Here is a 16,955-nt window from a genome sequence, read left to right on the forward strand (position 1 = left end):
CAAACTGGGTTGTGCGCTCTGCCGGGCTGGCGGGGGAAACTTGGCATTGGGTGCGCCTGAGAAATTATTTAGAAAAATTCCAGAGGACGGTACTGAGACACTGGCAGTTAGCGTGGCTGTCGTGGGCCCCGAAGTATTTTGCCTTAATGAATTTCTTTTTCTCCTGTGTGTTTAATAAATATATGTGTGCTTATGAAACATAAATGTATGCTGCCAATGATCTGATTATTCTTATCTTAATAACATATATTATATATTTAAACTTTTTTTGGAAAAAGTCTATTTTTTTCTCCTTTTGATGACATTTAAGTCGGGGAGGGGACGCGCCGCAGCTCTGGCTCTTGTGGCATTGGGGCGTGAGGTCAGGTCCCAGCACTGGCCGGCAAGTTAGCTGCCCGTCTCCGTAACACTGTTCTGATCCCTGCTGCCACAACAGATACGTGCACTGGGCAGAGAGCACCGCGCCCAGAAGCATACAAAGCTCTCCAAACAAGGGTGTGCAACCCCTGATCATTGCAAAAAAGTCAAGGGAGAGAGAAATATGAGAGAAAGAGAAAGAGAGAGAGAGAGAGAGAGAGAGAGAGAGAGAGAGAGGTGGGTCAGTGACCCTGTGCTTACTGAACCTTAGAATCAAGCAGTTGAGGGGTTGTTTTGAGGTGAGGAGAGAATTCCTTTCCTTCCAGGGACTTTGCCAAAAAAAGGGAAAGAAGGTTTTTCTCTCCTGTGGTTTCTGTGATCTTTGGGGGCCTAGCACCCCGGAATTAAAGCTGGAGAAGCACAATATAATATTACACAACTTGATCAGCCTTGGCATTATATTTCTTATATACATAAATAAAAGAATGGCAGGGGTCTAAATATTTGATCTCAAAATCATTATTTGCTGCTATTTCTTGCTAATCCCTCATGAACAGATATGATTTACTTTTCCTCGTTCTAAGAATCTAGAAAACTGTGTCGGTCTGTGGGTGAGTCTCTGACTGCTGCCACAATATATTATAAGGAAAAGAGAACTGAACAACTTTCTGGTCCTTGACCCTTCATCAAGCAGGGTTCAGCATTAAGAATCTTTTATTTGTGCTTCTGTGGCTGCCTAGACTCAGGAAGCCTATGAAATAATTCTGATTCTTTGCATAATTTTCAAATATTTACTTAACTCAGGAGAGGGCCTTGCTGTTGCTATGAGATCCTTCTCTGGGCCCTGGGGATAAAAAGTTGATAAATGCTTGCAGTTGAGTACAAAGCCCATGAATGCAAAGTGGCTCTACAGAGTCTGGAAAAGTAGCAGGTACTGAATCCCCTGGAATCTTTGACTCTCATTTCTGTCAAACTAGACCGGGGCTTTAATAATGGGTCTGAAATAGAAGCATGTTTTGGTGTTTATATCTCAGACTTCAAATAACACCAAACTGCCGTGCGCCAAATAATTTCTTGTTCTGCAAAGTTTGCCCCCACTTGGTTCTAGAAAATGAGCTGGATCTCAGTGGAACAGGCTCTCTGCACAGCAGCGAGGGCAGGTCACGTGGGCACTACCCGGCAGACAGGGGCTCACCTTTGGACATTCCACAGAGAGCCAGATGTTGCTGTTGCTGTTTTGATTCACTTTAATAATGGAAATGACTTTATGCCCTTATGTAGAACACTCAGAAACTGACTGTATTTTACTGAGTGCATTCTTAGTAGGCAGTGTGAGTCAGGGGGCAAGAGAGTCCTCCAGTATTGGGTTTAAAAATATAAAACAGTAATTATCATACGCTTGTTTAAATTTTTACTAGATGGAAGGACTGCCTCGTATCAAAATAAGTAAGGAAACTACAGTACCGAGACTGGAGTGCAAATATGGCAAGTCGGCCACTTGCCTTGCATGCGGCCGACCAGGGACTCGATCCTGGGCATCCTGTGTGGACCCCTGAGTACGCCAGGAGTGATCCCTGAGCTCAGAGCCCAGAGTAAACCCTGAGCAGTGCTGTGGCCCCCAAACAAAACAAAACAAAAACCAGCAAAAAAAAAACACAAAACCCCACAATAGCTAAAGAAACATACTTGTTCTGCCTCAGGAAGAAAATTGCAAATTCATTCAGTCGGGAGACTAAAAATCAAAAAGTCTGAGGGCTACGTTCTAATTATTATAATAAAAACCATTATGAATTCATCTTGGTAAGAAAGGTAAAATGAAATATTTGCAGTATTTGAGTTTCCTCCAAAAATTGTAAAGTAATTATGGATATATATATATTACAAAACACATGCAGATTATTAAACGTTTAACTTAAACTTAAATAAGATAATGAACAGCTAAAGAGCTCTCATTTATTGCAGTTGTGGTGTTTAATAACTATGGAGGTTAAGTGCCACTTCCTTTTTGGTTGTTCCTCTCGGTTCGGCCCCCACATCCTTCAAACCCAGTGTCTGTGATCCTTCATTCTAACTCAATCCTACAAGTCATCAAGTTGTAATCTGCTCAGCCAAAATCTGGTGACTGCTCATTTGTGAAACAGAAATAATAGCTCACACCTCAGAATTCAATTAGCGACTGTATATTCAATCACCTACCACTTGAAGTCACTGTGTGAATAAGAGCAATTTGATTCTTCCTTGAGCCAAGTAGTTAGAGTGTATTGTAATGAATACAAAACCAAACACCTGGACAGAGTTTGAGGAAGGAGTAAAGAAGAATGAGCCACCAGCAGTCTGACTTTCTTGGGAAAAGCAGCAGGGGTGGGGTGGGGGTGTTTGGAGATATCCAGGCTATCACACTTGCATATTCACTTTCTTATTCAACTGAGGCCTCAGCCAGAGGGAACTGTGCACAGCACTCACCTCTGTATCTTAGGTACTCACTGCCATTGTCTAAATCAAGCTCCATGACCTGTGCATTGATGAAGTTATGTTTTGGCAATCGTGAAGTCATGCATCCAAATGTCGGAGGCAGTAGCAGTTTCCTTTTACAAAAAGCAGTCAACAAACAAATGCTATTATGCTAAAATTAGACTAGGTTTTGAATGAAAGCAAATTTTCTAACTCTCTGACCTTGGACAGACTGTTTGGCCTTCCAAAGAATCTGTTTCCTCATCTACAAAGTTAAGATGAAAATAATACCTGTCCGGACCAAAGTACAGCAGGTAGGGCCTTGCACGTGGCCAAACCAGGTTTAATACTTGCTGCTACATGTCATCTTCCAGCCCACCAGACCCCTGAGCAAAAAAACAAGAGCAGCACTGAGCACAGCGGCCAAAAAAATATGGCCACCTATGACCACATATGGCCAAAAAATATTTTATTATTATTATTATTATCATTATTATAATACCTGTCACAGTTTTGGTGAAGATTAAAAGATGTCATTTGTATCCAGTCTTTTCTCAGTTGTACAAAACCTTACATCAACCTTTTCCCATCTTGTTCAAGTTTTCAAGCTTGTTCTTCTTCTGGTTCCTTCTCCTACTGGCCCCTGTTTTCAAGTTGTAATTCCCCACTTACATGATATTTCACCTGTGTCCCACATGCAATATTCTGGAGCCCATTTTGCCCCCAGTTGAGAAATACTACTATATAGGATCTCACTCAGTGCCAATAAGTAAAGATTGACAAGGTTAGTTGTTATTATTACTAATATGTTTTTTCAGCCCTCATTAATATTTTCTGTAGGCTAGAACTACCTACTCTTTTTTTTCAGGAAAAAAAAACAAGAAAAAGAAATTTCTCAGTTTTCCTTTGAAAATGTACCTTCTTTGCTTATGCATTTTCTTATTTAACTGAAATTCTCTTTCCAATACCATGTCCCAGTTGTTCTGAAGCTACATTTGTGTGCCCCGCCCCCCTCCACACACCATGTCCAGCACCACTCCATCATTCCAGTATTCATTTTTGGAAACACTGACTCTAAAAGCACTGTCTGTGCTCTCTTTCTGCAAATCTATCAAGTACTATTCTTTGCCAGAGAGCATGCAGTATCAGCTCAGAAGTCATAGCCAAGAAGTGAATCAACAGGACCCTGCCCTCACGGAGCTGAGAGGGATGGACGGATGAGAGGGTAAGTAACAGAACACGTTGATGTCCAGTGGTGGCTACCATCACTATGAAGAAAATCCAGTGGAACAACCAGAGAAAACAGAAAACAAGAAATATTTCTTGGATGCAGTGTATGAGCTATTGAAGGAATTAGCATTTGAGGAATCACCCAAACACCATCTGGGAAGGAAGTTCAAGCAGAGGAAACAGTGGATGTAAAGACTCTGATGAAGGATGTTTCTAGAACAGAAGTCTCCTAATTGGAGCACCATGATTGACGAAGGCATGTCAATTGAATAAAGTCTCAGGTGCATCAGGGTATCATGCAGAACCTGTGAGCAAGACAAATGCACAGGGAAGCCATGGAAGGCTGTAGAAAGGGGAACGCTACAAACCATAACATTTCAGGAGGACTTCATAAATGATCTGTCCCGATCCCCTATTCTATAGATGAGGAAATGAAAGTGGTAGAATCGTGTCTTCCTGTTCCACCACTTCCTGACTTTGGCTATCTGACTCTGATCTCTTACCCCCAAAACACCAAAGTTGCTTTTCCTGGTGTAAAATGCCATCTCTTACTCTGATTTCCGATTCAATGTATTCTTTTTTTTCTTTCCAAATTTTTATTTTGATAAAGCACCATGAATTACAAAGTTATTCATAGTTTGGTTTTTGACACACATTGTTTCATCACCAGCAGGGCAACTATTGTCAACTTCTCTCCAACCAGTGCTCCCAAGTTCCTTCTCCTACTTCCCACCTGCACTCCCGCCTCGGTGTGCGTTCCTTTTTGTCAATAGTACAGGAAGTTGGAAGTGGTGGTGGGATTGGTGTTGGAATATTGAAATCCTGTAGCAAATCACCATGAACAACTTTGTAAACTACAGAGTTTAAATAAAGTAGTGGTGGGGTGGGGGGTGGAATGACATCTCATTTGGGCTCTGATTTTCCTCTTGGCCTCTAAGGTTCTTAATATTCTTCTACCATAGTCCAGGTCAGATGCAGTCACACAGTAGTGCTGGGCTGGAGCCGAGTTTTCTTGGGTTAGGATTCATTTTCTAGCATTCACACAGCCTTTGATGATTGATTTCACATACCCCTGCCCAAGCCCTCGGTCTTCTCATCCAAAACTACATTAGGAACACTTGAGATAGTTGAGAGGCCGAAAGTATTAAATGCACTAATTTGTGCAACTTACTATTGTGATTTAGTGTCCTGTCTGGCATGTCTTAATGTTGGGAAACAGTTTTCCCCCAACGTGCTCAGACACGTTGTGTACCAGGTAGAAGGAGACATGGGACAAAGGATAACGGGCACGTGGAGAGAACACTCTGGGAGACAGCTGATGGTCATTCACTTTATTGCCAAATACACACCTATTTTATAGAGGATCTCAGCTTAAGAGGATGGTCTAATGGCATCAAGTTTAGTATTGCTGACCTAACGCCTTTCTAACTCTGCTTTGCCTGGGGCCAATCCCAATTAGGGCTAGATGCTGCAGTTAGGAATGACTCGCTAAAAGTAGGTGACAATTCTTGGGGGCTTGGATGAGACTCAAGGCTGGATACCTGGTGCTCGTCAAATGCGCCCAAACAGTCCCTACTGGGTTGCTATGCAGGGACGGTTCTTATCTGCTATGCAGGGACAGATCTTAGCTGCTCTGGTGCCTGTTACCATGCTCTACATTTTAAGATGCTCTGTTCCTGTCGGAGAGAGGCATAGAATTGTACTATGGGACCAGCTAGGAAAGAAACGAGTGCCGAGAAGCAAAACAACAATTCAGCAGGTAAGGTGCTTGGTCTAGCATGCAGCTGAGCTAGGTTCAATCCCAAGCACCCAGATAGACCCCTGAGCCTATGACGAATGGCCTCTCAGTGAAGAGCCTGGAGTAAGCCCAGAAGATGACCCAAAAACAACAACACAAACAGGTAGTGCTGAGTTTAAATGTGATTTTCAACACTCGCTGTGACATCCTCAGCAAGGGGCACAAGCCCCCCAAACTCCTCTTGCTTTATTTGAGAGTTGGTGGAGAAGGTATACTAGATATGGAACACTATGTCTGATAGCAGATATGACTCACATACATTTTCATTATTGAATCAATACATGATAACTATTATAATATTTCCCACTATAGAATAGCTAAGTGGCTTTTCTGTCTCTCTAACTTGAATTTTTAAAATCCATTTGTTTGGGACTGGAGCAATAGCTCAGTGGGTAAGGCGTTTGCCTTGCATGCGGCCAACCCAGGTTCGATTCCCAGCATCCCATATGGTCCCCCGAGCACCACCAGGAGGGATTCCTGAGTGCAAAGCCAGGAATAACCCCTGAGCATCGCTGGGTGTGACCCAAAAAAGCAAAAAACCAACCAACCAAACAAACAGAAAATAAATAAATAAAATAAAATAAAATCCATTAGTTTAATGAACACTGTTGGCTTTCACACCCATGTGAACAACACTTTTTGGAAATTGTGTTTCAGAAGTCTTCCACTGAGGCATAGCTGTGTCAGTTGGTCCCATTTCTCCAGTCAGTCACTCCGACTCGAGTTTGAGCTGTCAGAGATAGTGCCAAGGTCTCTCACATTATGCCTTCAAGAAGCTTATAAAAATTTCTTCCTCGGGATGTTGTGGTACCAGTGCATTAGGATTATGTCTGTAGTACACTACTTATTTCACTGTACTAGTCAGTTTTAGGATATCCTGACAATTGTCTCTTAACTATTTAAATAAATAATAAAGAGCACTTAATGCCATATTTGATATACAGTTGAGTTCAATTTCCTTGATACACTGCTTTTGGAAATTTTTTTTAAAGGTTCCTTAATTTCCTTAGTTTTCATGATAACTAGCAACACTTAAACTTTCCTCTGAGTAATTAAATCTCTTCCCTTTTAAGAGCAATTGGGGAATTCAAGCCCTGTGTCAATTTCAACCAGAACTGTGATTAAATATTAGGTGGGAAAACTACATTAAAATGTAACTTACGCATTATAAATTACAAAATACTCAAGACAATGTGAATAAAAGTCCACCTTTTCTTATTGTTTCTGAACTGGGGGCACAATTTGACTTACAGACGATTTTTGTAATGTCTAAGGGCATTTTTGTGATTGACACAATTTATTTGTGTGCTGCTGGCATGCTTGCCAGGATGCTATCAAATATTCCAAAAACTATCCAAAAAAGGCCCTGGAACAGAGTCCATCTAAAATGTTCATAGTGGGGCTGGAGAGATAGCACAGCGGGTAGGGCGTTTTCCTTGCATGCGTCCGACCCGGGTTCGATTCCCAGAATCCCATATGGTCCCCTGAGCACCGCCAGGAGTAACTCCTGAGTGCAGAGCCAGGAGTACCCCCTGTGCATCGCCAGGTGTGACCCAAAAAGCAAAATAAAATAAAATAAAATAAAATGTTCATAGAACTATTAGAGAATCTTGCCTTCAGATATGTGAGATATCTGAAGATGATTACATGTGTTTGGGGCAACATGTGAACCTGAAAACAGAACTTTGCCTTCACTCAACCTTGGTTGGCTGGATTGGGTAAGAAAAAACTAGAATTGTTCCTCTGTGCTTTATGCTTATCGTTGATTCCTTTTGCTTCAGTGTACTTCCAATACTGGCTTTCTCCACAATTCATGACAAGAGTAACCTTGTCACATGGTTAAAGTTCTCTTTTATTTATAAACCACCACTTTGTATGGGAAATTTTCACTTCCTCTGAGAAACAGAAAAAAAGATGAACATTTTCCATGAAATGGGGAATTATAGGCACTCCATGTAAATTCTTCTTATTGATGAAGGCTTAGAGTAAGGGTTCACCAGTATCACAAACTCGAGACAACAGAGTTTTCCTCCCCAACTTTAAATATGAATATATAAGTATTATTATTGCTGTTGTCCTTTTTGTTTGATTTTGTTTATTGTTTAGGTACCTCAAGAGTTTCCGTGTAGAAAAGATATTTACCCCAGTGAGGACTCCACCTTTTAAGAACTACAGCAAAGTTAATTAATTATGTTAAGCTTAAGATTAGATACAAATAAATGTCGATTCCTGGATACTACCTTAATAGTCTACAGAAGGGAAACCAGTCATTTCATCAGCCTAAAATATGAATATAATAATGACTACAGTAAACAGAAATGGTTGATTTTTCCAATTCTATAGTTTTCCCATTTTATATTTGTGCAGATTGATTTGAAAGGAAAAATAATTTTATTTTACATAATAAAAGGCATCTTGAGAGTTTCGTGCTGTTCAAAATTAGTGTTAGGGAAATAGAAAAAGTACATAATTTAAGAAGTTGATTTGATAACTTTTTCTTTACACTACTTTGTTTCATATTATTTATGTTTATTTGTTTTACCAATGAACACAAAATTCTCAAAATGATTTTAATTTAAATATTTTCTGTATATCTCCAGGTATTTCTTTCTTTGTCTTTCTCTCTTTTTGTCCCCTTTTGCCCTCTTCCCTTAATACCATCTCTGTATCTCTCTCTCTCTCTTTCCCTCTCTCTAGCTTTCCCATATGTTATAAGGCCGGTACACAATGCACACTTAAATTAACAAATGCCATGTGCATTTCTATATGTTAATATTTTAAGGAATTGTATCAACAGTAAATGGATCCTAATATATGATAAAATGAATTTTGCCTGCCTTCCTCCCTTCCGTTCTTCCTTCCTTTCATTCTTCCTTCTTTCCTTCCGCACTTCCTTCCTTCCCTTCTTTCTCTCTCCTTCCTTCCTTCCTTCCTTCCTTCCTTCCTTCCTTCCTTCCTTCCTTGCTTGCTTCCTTCCTTCCTCTCTCTTTCTTTCTTTCTCTCTCTCTCTTTCTTTCTTTCTTTTTCTTTCTTTCTTTCCTTCTTTCCCTCTCTTTATCTCTTTTTCTTCTTTATTTCTTTCTCTTTTCTCTTTTCTTCTTTCCTTCTTCTTCTATCTTTGAGCTAAGAGTTTATTATCAATTTAAAAAATTACAGAGCAGTCAAAACTGATCAAATTGTGTGTGATGCATCTCCTGATTCATCTCAGGGATTTTTATTCTATTTTTCCTAATATTTGTAATCAAATTATTCTCCTGGATTTTTAGTCTGAGCTATTTCCCAGTGGGTGAGTAAGGAGCCAGAATACAGAACAAAGTGCTATTTAGAAGGACACTGAGGGGCTGGAGAAAATGTACAGTGGGTAGGATGCTTGCCTTTCCATGCGAAAGACCTGTGGTTTGATCCCGAGCACTACATATGCTCCCCCATGCAACACCAGGAGTGATCCCTGAGCACAGAGGCAGGAGTAATCCTTGAGCACTTCCAGGTGTGGCTGAAAAACAAATAAACAACACCAAAAAAAAATCAGATCCAGAAAACCTAAACTTAAACCTTAGTCCTACTAACCAGCAATTTCCCCATTACCCTTTATCTTACAGGTTACCACATTACCTTACAGGTATGCAGGATGGGTTATTCCACGGCAGAAAGAAAATATGTGATCTCAACTTTCAGTTAATTTTCTTTAAATTTTTCCCCCTCTGGGCACTGTGTTTGTTTCCAAATAATCATCCATAGAATTTCAGACCACCGGCACCATCAGTGGCCCACCTCCCTTCACCATTGGCCAAGGGTCCTTCAGCCACCCACCCATCCTCTAAAAATGCTTGCTCTCCTTATATTTTGGAATATACAATAGTATGATACTGCACATATGTATCTATTCTTAGAAAAACCTGTACTATAGCTTCTTCTCTCAAATTGTGCCATGCATCATGCAAAATGAGTCTGAAGTTCATTGCTAGGTTTGAGTCCAAAGGAACTGAGAACCGTGTTTTGCAGGGAGCCTGTTCCCTCAGTTCTTCTATCTGTTCCTGCTTCCAAATGGTGCTGATATCACTATTTAACATATTTTTCATGCTCAGTGTGTTAGGCACCAGAGTCATGCCTGATAAGCCCTTCCCTCCACAAGGTATAGTCATTTCTAACGCAGTTTCTCTGCAGTCAGATTAGAGGTCACCCTTTTACTTCGGCTTTTTCTTTCTTCATGCTTCTAAGGAATTTCTTGACCTATTTCTTTCATCCTTGACACAAAAACATGAAAAAACACAGACTCCTGCTTTTAAAAAAGTTTTTGTCACTTATGGAAAACATTTGATTTTGTATCTTACAATACTTAATTATATATTAGATGTTTACTTGTTTAAATATATAGCAAATATTTATTTTATTATATATCAAATGAAATATTTTGCCCCACTGACATCACTATCCTCATAGCAAGTTGCAAACTTTCTTTTTCATGCCTAGTGATTATTTCATAATTCCTCTGAAACTCTTCGCTCCCCTTGGGGCCTAATCAATGTTTCATATCAATTAACTGCTAAGGACAAGAGGCTTAGTATACCTCACAATCTTGACAACAGGTTCTTTGCTAGAGAAAACAAATTAAAAGGAAGATATTAGAACTTTTCTCATGCAATATATTTAAATGTATTTATTTATTTATTTTTGCTTTGGGGGGTCACACCCAGCAATACACGGGGGTTATTCCTGGCTCTGCACTCAGGAATTACCCATGGCTGTGCTTAGGGGACCTTATGGGATGCTGGGAATCGAACCCAGTTCGGCCACACGCAAGGCAAACGCCCTACCTGCTGTTCTATCCCTCCAGCCCCCTATTTAAAATATTTTTAAATTTTAAAAAACCCTGCTCATATAAAAGTATAAATTTGCCTACTAGATTATCAGCGTTACAAGGTACAGCTCCCTCTACCATAACTACAACTATAGGCCCTGACTACTTTGATTACTGGTAAATTAACTTTTGGACAAAATGCCTTTTCCAAAAAATACATCTCACCTGCAATTATACAGTTACCCTAGGTAGTAACTGCAAGTGCTTGGCTACACATATCTCCAGGTTGTTTGTGGAAGGTAGGAACTTTACTTGAAATGATTATTTACTGGGAAGGTAGAATAGAAATGTCAGGCGAAAATTGTTATTCAAGTCGAGATAAATACCAGGAGGTTCACTCCATGACTTAAAGGCCAGCCTCACATGCGAGGGGAAAAGGCAGCTCAGATAGAGCAGAGAGCACCAAATAAAGGGTGTTGGAAGGATCCTCCCAGAATGGGAGATGCATTCTGAAAGTAGACTATAGACTGAACATGATTGCCACTCAATGCTCAATGCCTCTTTTGCAAACCACAGCACCCAGAAGGAGAGATGGAACAAAAGGGAATGCCCTGCCACAGAGGTAGGGTGGGATGGGGGGATGGGGGGTGGAAGGGATACTGGGATCAGTGGTGATGGAAAATGAGCACTGGCAGAGGGATGGGCACTCAATCATTGTATAATTGAAACCCAAGCACAAAAATGTGTAAGTCTACAACTTTACCTCATGGTATTTCACTAATAAAAATTTAAAAAATTTAAAAAAAGATAATGGCTATTCAATTTTCAAAGGTATTATCCTTTGCTCATTTGGGGCCATGACACAGACATTGGGGTTAGGAAGAATTTATCTTTTCTGACACATGAAACATTGCTGTGAGCATCTCCGCACAAGATGAATAAAATGGACGACTAAAGTCACTGATTAGAAAATGAAGGTCAACTTCCAAACGCTCAGGCGCTGGCTCGGGTCCTGCCATGCAGTATCACGGGCTCCTTGCCAAGCAGCTTGTCCTGTCTGCGCATCAGAAGCAAGGTGGTGAAGAGATAATGTTGGGGCAAAGGATCTCCTTTGAAACATTTAAGACTCTCTATACTAAGCTGAAGTATTGTGACAATTTCAACTTGAAAATGACAAGGTTTAGTTACATGCAAAGCTCTTTGTTTTCTTCTATCCCCTCTATATGGAGAAACTGAGGCTGGAGCCCTAGACACCCCTCATTCCTCCAAGAACTCAGATCCTGTGCCCGCCCTCTGAGGATGAAACAGAGTACTCACTAGCTCATGGCTCAGGCTAGGATTTAGTATTTTAGGATGTTATTGTCCCATTCATCCATCCATCCATTTATTATTGTCTTTTTCTATCCATCCCTCTTTCCCGCCACTCAGAAAAATACTTTCTGGGGACTAGGGATATAACTTAGTGCTAGAGCACATGTTTCACTTAGATAAGGACCCAAGTTTAATCCCCTGGCACCATCACATAAAATTTAATGATATTAAAAGAGAGGGAAAAAATTTTGCACCAACTTTGTTTAGGATTGCACCTTGTACTTGGGAGTCTTGGTAGTCTAAGAAAGAGATAAAGTACTTACACACACAGAGTAACACACACACATAAATATAAAAGTAGGATGGTTATTCCTAAAACTGGTTCCCAATACAACTCAATCACTCCACCTTCACTAGACAGCAACCTTCTCATTCCTAATTTTCTAATTGCATCTTTTCCTACTTAATCCACAGTTCTCCCCAGAACTGGATCTTGTCCTGTCCCTGTTCTACTTGATATCATAAACTTTCTACCCTTGGTAGCACCACAGACCCCCTCTGTGGGTCCTTGATCTATCCGTGAGTCATAAAGACCGCTGAGAATCTTCCAGGGCACATAAGAGCAGAAGTGTGAATTCTCTAAGCATAGTTGGTTGCATCGTATTTTCAAACACTTCCACTTGTAAAATACTTTCTTGGGAGTGTGGAGCCTTTGGGGAAATGACTTCCCTTGAACAACTGTGCTTGGAACCATTCTAATTGCCAATGAGTTGAGTGAATATGGTCAAAATTTATGAGCATGTTGGAACAGAGAATATGCATAGTTAATGACCAAACTATTTTCCCTGATCCGTGCTCATTCAACCTGGGAATGCATTAAATACAAAGGAGAAACTGATTATTCCCTGTTTACTGCAGCGTCTATTCTCACCTGGCTAAAATTAGCCTTTAAATCACTGGGTTTTCTGCCGCTGCCATGCACCAGTCTCCTGTGACTGCACCATTCCACACGCTCTGGTCCTGGCTGATTACCTGTGATTATCTACCGAGTCAAGTTGTTAGGTGACTGCCGTGTTAAACACCTCCAAAGCTGAAGTAGTTCATTAGCTCTCTTAGACCCGGATTTTACACCTGGACTGTTTGATGCCTATTTGTACAATTGGAGCTGAATCACCTCCAAAGGGATAAGCAATTTGTGCAGGGGTACTGGGGCATCTCCTTCAGATTTCTGATTTTATGACATGCCCAGACAAGCTTTAAATTAATTTCATGGCAGGAGAGACTTTGAGCACTTATGGTGAGGATATAGCTCCACTTCACGCAACACCCCAATGACTTTATCCTGCTGACATTTGAAAGTCATTGGCAGAGTGAAATCTGTGACTCTTCCAACATGTCTGCTTTATTAGCCATATTTTTTTTGCTAATTGTATATTTCCTCAGGTTAGGTTCAGCGTCCTGAAACAGTGCTCCTCCTGGAAACGTTCTCTGATCTTTCTTAGTTCACCTGTCCTAACTTGGCGTTAGTTTCTAAAGGGCCATGTCTTGTTCATCTGGCTCCAGAGTATGGACAAGAATTATGTTCAATTTAAAACACCATTTCAGGGGCTGGAGCAATAGCACAGTGGGTAGGGCATTTGCCTTGCACACGGCCAACCCAGGTTCGATTCATAACATCCCATATGGTCCCCGGAGCACCACCAGGAGTGGTTCCTGAGTGCATGAACAAGAAGTGACTCCTGTACATCCCCGGGTATGACCCAAAAAGCAATAAATAAATATTCGGAGAGCCCGGCAAGCTACCGAGAGTATTCGATATGCCAGACACAGTAACAACAAAGTCTCCAATGGAGACGTTACTGGGCCCGCTCGAGCAAATCGACGATCAACGGGAGGGCCTTTACTTTAAATAAATAAATAAATAAATAAACAAATAAAATAAACAAAAAATAATAATAATAAAACACCATTTCATCCCATGAGAAAACCAATAGACAGGAACCCTTTCGGAAACTATCTCCTAGCCCGGCAAGCTACCGAGAGTATTCGATATGCCAAACACAGTAACAACAAAGTCTCCAATGGAGACGTCACTGGGCCCGCTCGAGCAAATTATCTGAATTGATTAGATATGAATTAATGACATTATTAACAAATACATCAGGAAACCCAATTTTAGGTATTGAATAAACCATTGAAATTTTTCTCAGTTAAAATAAACCTAACTCTACAGAAGATAATAGCTATTCCCTTTCAAAGGCCATGTATCATACTAGAATAATGATTGTAAAAGGTTAGTATTATGAACATTCAAACTTTAGACAGACACTCTAATTCCTGGTCATAGGTGAAGACACAGAGACACAATTTAAATTAACCTGCCAAAGTTTACCTACCAATAATTTTTGACATGAACCCAGGGCTCCTGAATGTTGAAAATAACTGTAAAATGCTTGCATCTCATTTAATTTTTGAGTCAATTATTTTCATTTCAAAACTTAGGCCTCTTTCTTAACTATTAAAATTCTCCAAACATATGTAATCCGACTGGAAAGATAGATCAGTAGACTGAATGCATGCTTTACATGCAGGAGGTCTGAACTTGTCCCCAGCACCCAGTAATGTAGAGTCTCCTGAGCACCACACACAGAGATGGGAGCATCCCCTAATCACCACCACACGTGGCCTAAAATACAACAACAACGTTAAGATTCTCCCAACATCTTCCATTTTGAAGTAGATATTAATGCTTAATATTAAAATTCGAAAAAAAAAAGCCTAGGGTTGGAAAATGAGAACTTGTACCAGGGACTCATTTCAACTGAGCACCTGCCTGGATTGAGTCCAGACACTGAAAAAATAAATAAATATAAGTAAATGCATAGATAAAATAACTGCACTACAACCTACAGGAGTAAAATGTTTTCACAATTATTTTGCTGCCATCTAGTGACCAAATGGAAATAACAGGCAAACATACTCGTTTGCATTCTAAGTCTAAATTTTGCCTTACAACACTTTATTAAACTAAAATTTGCATTCATTAAATATGACTTTTTAAAAAACTGACCTTCATTAATATTTATGATTTTGCCCCAAAAAGTTTTGAACCATATGTATATCGTTAAGGTTAATCTTTTTTCTGACGATTTTTGGCGGCGGTGAGGCAGTTCCGGCTACACCAGTGCTCAGGGCTTACTCCTGGCTCTGAGCACAGAATTAACTCCTGACAGTGCTCAGAGACCATGTGAGGTGCTGGAAATCAAACCAGGATTGGCTACTACATAAAGAGCAAGTATCTTACCTCATGAATTATCTCTCTGACCCAAATATGTGCCATTTTTTATCGAGATAATCATCGTATCAATTTTTCACTTGTATGCAAGCTTATTTATGGTTAACATATTTCAATCATATTTAATTATATAATGATTACAGTTAGATACAGTAACTTGAAATTTTACGTGTTGTATATAGAATGCACACCCTTCAAGCTACATAAATATTTAGTGATTGATCACAAAGAACAATCATTGATCCTGAATAATTATTTGTCCTTCATTTGTATATTCTGTGTTCTTGTAAGAGTAGCAGGTATTAAAACATCTGTACTGTTAAAATCTAAGAGTGCCCTATATTTGGGCTGGAGCGATAGCACAGCGGTAGGGCGTTTGCCTTGCATGCAGCCAGCCTGCCCGAGCCAGGTTCAATTCCCCGGCTCTGGTCAAGCTATCTGACAGTATCTCGCCCGCATGCCAAAGCCTGGCAAGCTACCCGTGATGTATTCAATATGCCAAACACAGTAACAGGTCTTAAAATGGAGATGTTACTGGGCTCACTCGAGCATATCAATGAACAATGGGAGGACAGTGTTTTTCTTGTTTGCCCTATATTAATTAAATTATATTTTTCTTATGTCGTATGATTATCTGAATATTATGACACTTAATTCAAATTAGTTTTCACCTTTGGTCAACATTTTAAAATATCTGCAATGATTATATCCTAAAGAAGAGAAGTTGTTGGATGCTGAAAGTTTTTACCATGTTGACTCTTAGCCATACTGATCCGTAGGCTTTGCTTTTCGGAAATGCAGTAATTTAGAGACTTGCACATAGAGGAATGATCCTCATACGAACATGGACTAATTTTGCTTCAATATTCTAATGGACAGTTTTAGGAACTCAACACTTAGACAATTACAGTCACTAAGCACTTAGGTCACAAGAAGATAAAACATGTGACATATTATTATGAAATATATGACATATTATTATATAAGTATATAACAATGTATGTATATATGTGTCTACATGTATATAACAAAGTATGAATATATTATGATTGTGAGTATTGATAGTGAACCATATTGGAAACAAATATGTTCTATTGGAAAGCTACCAATTGAAGTGACTGAAATCATTTTCAAGCGAGATCAGAATTAAACAAAATAAGCAAAATTTAATCTTAATCATGTAAAACAGTCTTTAAAAAAATTGAGCATTGGAACTTGAGTATAGAGTCCTCTATGTTCATGATATTAGTTATCTAATAAATATTTTTTATTGAGTGCTTATTAAGTGTCAGACATTCTGGGTGATAAGGGAAGTTTCCGGGAATAAGATTCATATCCGTGCCCATATGGAGCTCATGATTCACAGGGGTGTCTCTTCTCATGGAACATTTCCTCAGAGCACTTCTTGTCCTGTTCATCATCCGACTGTAGCTGTCCAAGGTACATATTCCTCCCCCACTTGGAATGTATATCGGATACATATTTAGTGCTCTAAGCATACTAGGTACCCTGAGAGAATCAGCTTGTGTATTACCACTAATGATGAAAGCTCCACACTTTCTAATTTCAAGGGATTTAATTAAGACATCCAGTTTGCACTGACCAACCTGGTTATACCTCACCCAAGTGGTGATCTATTAAATAACTTGAGCCTCTCAGGACTCCCTCACATGACTCGACTTCCGGTATCACAGGACTCTCCTGACCCAATACCA

This window comes from Sorex fumeus, unplaced genomic scaffold (assembly GCF_029834395.1).
Source record: "Sorex fumeus unplaced genomic scaffold, SorFum_2.1 ptg000002l, whole genome shotgun sequence".
Classification (NCBI taxonomy): Eukaryota; Metazoa; Chordata; class Mammalia; order Eulipotyphla; family Soricidae; genus Sorex; species Sorex fumeus.